This window comes from Limulus polyphemus, unplaced genomic scaffold (genome assembly GCF_000517525.1).
Source record: "Limulus polyphemus unplaced genomic scaffold, Limulus_polyphemus-2.1.2 Scaffold63, whole genome shotgun sequence".
Lineage (NCBI taxonomy): Eukaryota > Metazoa > Arthropoda > Merostomata > Xiphosura > Limulidae > Limulus > Limulus polyphemus.
Genome location: NW_013665673.1, coordinates 1329757 through 1335794, shown reverse-complemented (window position 1 = coordinate 1335794; position 6038 = coordinate 1329757). Strand labels below are relative to the sequence as shown.

Here is a 6038-nt window from a genome sequence, read left to right as displayed (position 1 = left end):
TAATGCATATAGTCCTAATGTTGCTGTATGCGTGTATACGAAACAAACAAGTTTTTCTAATATTTATAGGACGGAACATGCGACATTTATGATTACACGACTAAGTGATCTATTATGAATTCTCGGAGTAAGAAGACACCATATCATTACAGTAAATGGTGCTTGTCATCACTAGTTGGCTGACTGATCGATTACGTTTTCTTTTTTGTTGACACCATGAAATATATTCCGAAAATTACTAAAATATTAGTGACTGTATGAACATGGTAATCGGATTTCTATCCTTCGTCATATTTTTGCAATTCTTCATTTTAAGACTATTCAGTGGTTTTATAATGGTATTAGTTTTTTTCCTACTTTAGCAGTGAAAGACTAGAGGGAAGGCAGCTAGTCATCACAGCCCACCGCCAATTCTTCGGCTACTCTTTTACCAACAAATAGTAGGATTGACCGTCACATTATAACGCTCCCACGGCTGAAAGGGCGAGCATGTTTGATGGGACAGGGATTCAAACTTGCGACCCTCAGATTGCGAGTCGAGTGCCGTAACCACCTGGCCATGCCAGGCCCATTTTACAAAAGACTTGTATTATAAACAGTAAGTTAAAAACACAGATACTCAAGTGTGTGGAATGAAAAGTGTTTTGTTATCAAATGTACTAAATAGTTAATGTGTTTAGTTCTAATTGTCTTTTCTCCCTTTTACTGTACAAAATAATTGTTTGTATTGTCCAAATTCACCATCATGATTATTTTATATTATTTAAACTGTTTTATAAAAAGCACTGTTTATCATCTTACGTTTTCCATATAACAGTTTTTGCGCACTATTCAAAACAAATTAATGCTTATCGTTTATACCATCGAACACAAACTACTATTTAATTGTTTTTTGCCATTTTGGCGAAATCGAAACAGAAAACTGAGGTATCGTATCGTTAGCACTATTCAAATTAAAGAGCTGCTTATTGATTATACATTCAAACCAAAAGGAGCTGTTCGTTAGTTGTACCATTCAAAACAAAGCGCACTACATGGAACATGCATATCATATGCTATGATTTAATCCTGATTTAAAATTTATGCCCTTTATAGTTAATATTTAGTACTTGTTGCGGTGAAAGATATTCATTTTTCTCTGCATAATTAATAAATAATAATGCCTAATGAATTTTGACGTATTTGTATTGTGACTTAATTTTTTTAACGAACTGAGATTTTTTTTTCAATGAAATTTATCATAATGCTTTTTAACATTTTCGATGGCTTAGCGGTAAGTTTGAGGGCTTATAACTCTTAAATTTAGAAATCGTTCCGCCCAACAGACACAGGCCATTGTGGAATTTTTCGTTAAAAACAAAAACTAAGTTTTAAATATAATTCAATAAAGTTACTTAATATTTACTTATATCTAGTCAAAACCTTTTAGTTCCACATGATAGTTGGAAAAAAAGAAAGAGCTAATTAAATGAACAGATTTTCCAAAAACTTGATTAAAACAAGAGTGACAAAAACATAAACACCTATCTTGCAAACAGTAATTTCACTACGTAATTTCCTACAAGAATGACGTTTTTCCTGTTTGTCATCAGTCAAGCGTCTACGATATGTAAACATTGGGCAAATAATGTGATTTGGTCATTCTAGGTTAAAAGAGTGAAGAAATTATGGTGTATTTCTGTAAGTTAATAATGTAGAACGCAGACACCAAAGAAAAAATACCGTACTTACGATTGGATGTTATAGTGGTGAATTTCATTTTGATAATGTAAGATGTGAGTGCTCAAACTGTTGGAAGATTATTTATTATTTGGATACAATGTCCGCTCTGAATAGTATCGTGGGCCGGTTTCAGCAAAAGGTTATTTGACATTTAAGTTAATTAATTGAAGATTTGTGACATGACACACCAACCTACAGCAACTACGAGGAGTACAATGTCTCTGGTGATCGAGTTTGGAGATAATAAGATTAATACTAGTAATTACTATTTTTGTTCAGTTTCACGAAACATCGGCAGTTGTTATGATGTTGTATCTAATCCTAATCTATTCTGCAGTTGCTAAAACAGTGATACATATTTGTATTACGAAATGGTTTAAGAATCCTGCCACATGTATGTTTTACATAATATTAGTTACGAAAACAGAAACCGGAATTAAAAGCTGACTTTTATTTGTTTAGGGCAACGATACAAACATATATCGCAGTAATCATGAGGTATGCATGAACACTAAAACTTCTACGGATTGATCAAACTAACTGGTGGAAACGGTAAAAATCGACCCTGTTATCAACACTTATTGTGAATTGACCCCTGCATTGTTGTGTTTAGGATATTCCTAGAAGTATTCGACGTAAATGTTAACAAAAGCCACATTAGCTTTTATGCAGCTGACAACTTGCTATTTAAACATGATCATTGGCTTTTACTTGTACCAGTTCTATATATGTTTGTGTTTTATATGTGTTTGTGTATGTGTACAATAAAAAGAACGTCATAGGAAAATCCAGTATGTGGTCTTGTTAGCTTCTAAACGTACATCATGTATAGATGAATGGATATGTAAATGAAACAGAGAAAACAGATATTTTGTATGTAGATAAGAACCATTCTCTGTAAACCACTACTTTGTACTATTCTGTTATAAAACGGAACTACAATTTCAAGGTGTTTTGATCACAAGAAGGTAGTCATAGAGGAATTTTTTTTCTATAAATAATTACGGATAAACCACAGAAAAAATACCCAGTGCAGTCATGTAAGAAAAACTTCAGGCTTAAATGAATATAATAGTGTTAAGCATAAGAATATGTGTGTTTCTTGTCTTGTAAAGATATTTGATGGATAGTAAAGTTTGCGTGTTTGTTCATGTAGATGTTGATAGGAACTGATAGCATCTGGGATAAGGATGATAAAATACCCAGTGCGGTCATGTAAGAAAAACGTCAGGCTTAAAGGAATATAATAGTGTTAAGCATAAGAATATGTGTGTTTCTTGTCTTGTAAAGATATTTGATGGATAGTAAAGCTTGCGTGTTTGTTCATGTAGATGTTGATAGGAACTGATAGCATCCGGGATAAGGATGATAAAATGATATTTTCCGTATGTAAATTGTGTTGTTAGCAGGTGACGTAATCTGACAATATATATATATATATAGTGTTTTAAATGATATATTTAAAATTGAAATGAACTAATGTTTAAAAGGACTGTAACCGAAAAGTCTACATGTATTACTTTTCCAAATCATAATGGTAATTGCAAAGTTATTAATAATCATATTGTGCGAATGTTTTTGCAGTATAATTACATAATCATTTAGCAGACATTTAATTCCACACTATCCAAGTAAACTTCAACTTTATGAGCAGCAACTGACTTTCGTAATTTCCATTAAAGACGTATTTTTTTCTTGATTTTTTGTACAAATTTGGATCCAATATTTTTCACTTAATATCACGTACCCAAATTCACTTCTAGCCTGAAGGTGTATACACACACACACACACACACATTTATATATGTGTGTGTGTGTGTGTGTGTGTGTTTGTGTTAAGAGATTATTAGCTTTTGATTACTATTTATTATTCAGTTTCACAAAACATCGGTTTTTTGATATGAAGTTTTATTTAATTCCAAGCTATTCCGCAGTTCTTAACACAGAGTTATACATATTTTTACTAGAAAAATGGGTTAAGTGTCCTGCTACTTAACTGTAACTGGAGGTTTTGAATAGTAAAAGAACAACCAGTGTCAGTCATGGGTATGACGAGAAATCTGCAAATAATTACTTCACGTAGTTTATGAAAAAACTCAAGGATACTGGCGAGCAGTGTCATGGTGCAATCTAAATTTAAAATCCCAAGAAAGGAAATATTACAACATTGATAACACGTTTCTTTTTTTTTTTTCTTCTGCTCCCAAGAAATTGATTGGGTTTCTTTCTTTCTATTTAGTTTTTTTTTCAGTTGCTCAATTGAATACCATTTTTCTTAATCATTAATCATCATTTTCGTGAATGGCGCACTTTACACAAAAGAGCCTTTATTTATGTCGATCGTTTCAGTCAAAACAACAACAAAATAAACCGCTGAACGAGCTCCGAGAAAAATCAATTTCATGCTTCACTTGTTTAATTCTGCAGTGGTCAGCGATTGTTATCCTTATTTGTATCGTTCTGGTTTCTAAACGGGAAGCACGCTGATCTGTCGTCGTCCCTGTATATTTCTTTCCCTCTTTGTAATAGGAACTATAAACACGTACACCTACTCTGGACTATAATGTTATTATTCCCTTAGAAGCACAATCTTTTATTTGAGAATGGTTAATCGGTGAAGTGAATCAGACCTAAACTTTGAAAGGGTTACGAGATTGTTGAAAACGGCAGGTAATGTTTTCGCGTCATTCACTACAACACTACCAAGCTGTTTTATATAAACGTACATACCATTCATTTCCACAACCTCCACGCTTACAGGTATGTTGGTTAGGAGTGTAATGAAGCAGTGAATAATTAAACGAGCTTTTTTTTTTTTGCAACGTTTTACAAGCATGCAACCGTTTTTACTAACGAGTGTTGCTGAGAAATTGATGTTTGTACAGATGAAAACGAACAAAAGATAACGGAAACTAAACATAAACACATACAAAATGTTTAGTTCGTAAGAATGCATAACATAGTAATAAAAAAAGTTGTGGAAAGCGAGTTTTGCAAGCACAAAACATTATTTATTATGGTCTTTCAATATGAGTTTGGATGAACATTTCGTTCGTACCACAATTCAGTTGTAAACATTTCCTCATAACTTATTCATCTGCGTTGCTCTTGAAGTGTAGACAATTTTAAAGACAGAAGATGTATAGTTTATTACTTCGTGTTAGTATAACAGTGTTTTGTGAGTCATTAATCTTCCTTAACTTTATATATTCATGTCAAGTGTGTGTGCCCTGTGGATCACGTAACCATCCTCTATTATTGTATTTCGAACAGTTCCTGAACCAAGCTCTCAAGAGTTCTGTAACTGGAGATTACGTTCTCAAGCCTTGATACAAAGTAGTAGTATATCAATAGCGTGAAAGCAGGACATTGGAATTACTCCATTGAGTGGCAGATTCTGAGCAGAAACTTGAGAAGACGTAGTATTCATACCATCTTTGTGCATTATACTTTTTAATAAAGATGAGCTCAAAGATGTTTATTCCAGTAGCCTAACGTAACGATAACTATGTTGGTTTACCTATTGGTAAGATAAAACCAGTGTCCTAGTATGTATATAATGGTACTAATAGGTTAATAGTGTCACAGTCGTGGCTACTGTCTAAATCTTTTGATCGTTCTCTTTAACATTTTGAAATAATTTGTCATTGGATGTAAGAGTTATTACAAGGTCAAGAGGGATGGAGATGTTGATGAGTTTAATGAGATGAGTTTTACATATAATAATCACGTGCATGTAAAGCAAAATTTACTGTTCTCTATTTCTAGTTCTTACTGACTAAAACTTGGTTTTTAACCATAAGTTGTTTACATTACAGTTAGCCGTTCAACGACACGTATTGCACAAAAACTTTGTGAAAAACATTAAAAAAAATTAACTCTACAGTTTCGTACTGTACGTTTCCGAATGTTTTTGTGAATATGAAAAAAATTGATTTCGATATTATGTGTAATACTGGATACAACCTATCGAGTGAAGTGGCGAGATTTCTAACTTGGGAAGTGTTTTCAACTCTATTTTCTTGGTTGTGGCTTCCTTAAATCCTTATTCTTATTTGGAATAACAGTTTAAGTAGAAATTATAGCTTTATTAGCACACACACACACACACACACATAAACAAAACTCACAAAACCAGTATAGTTATAAGAACAAAAAAGTGTTAAATTACTGAAATAAGTTTCAGTTTCATCACACGAGTTCGTAAGGCTTCAAAGAAACTGGATTTGTTTTGTAAAAACTATAATTAAACGAAATTTATGCATGGTTTTCAAATTTTTGTAAGAGATTTAATAATAAAGATGATAACTTCAACT

At 32.5% G+C, this 6038-nt stretch overlaps 1 long non-coding RNA gene across 1 annotated transcript; it reads left to right on the top strand.

Moving 5' to 3' along the window:
• The first annotated feature begins 486 nt into the window (after positions 1–486).
• Positions 487–5834, top strand: LOC111087235. The gene is made up of 2 exons (XR_002611951.1): positions 487–598; positions 4996–5834. It is a non-coding gene; the product is annotated as an uncharacterized LOC111087235 (long non-coding RNA).
• Positions 5835–6038: the final 204 nt, after the last annotated feature.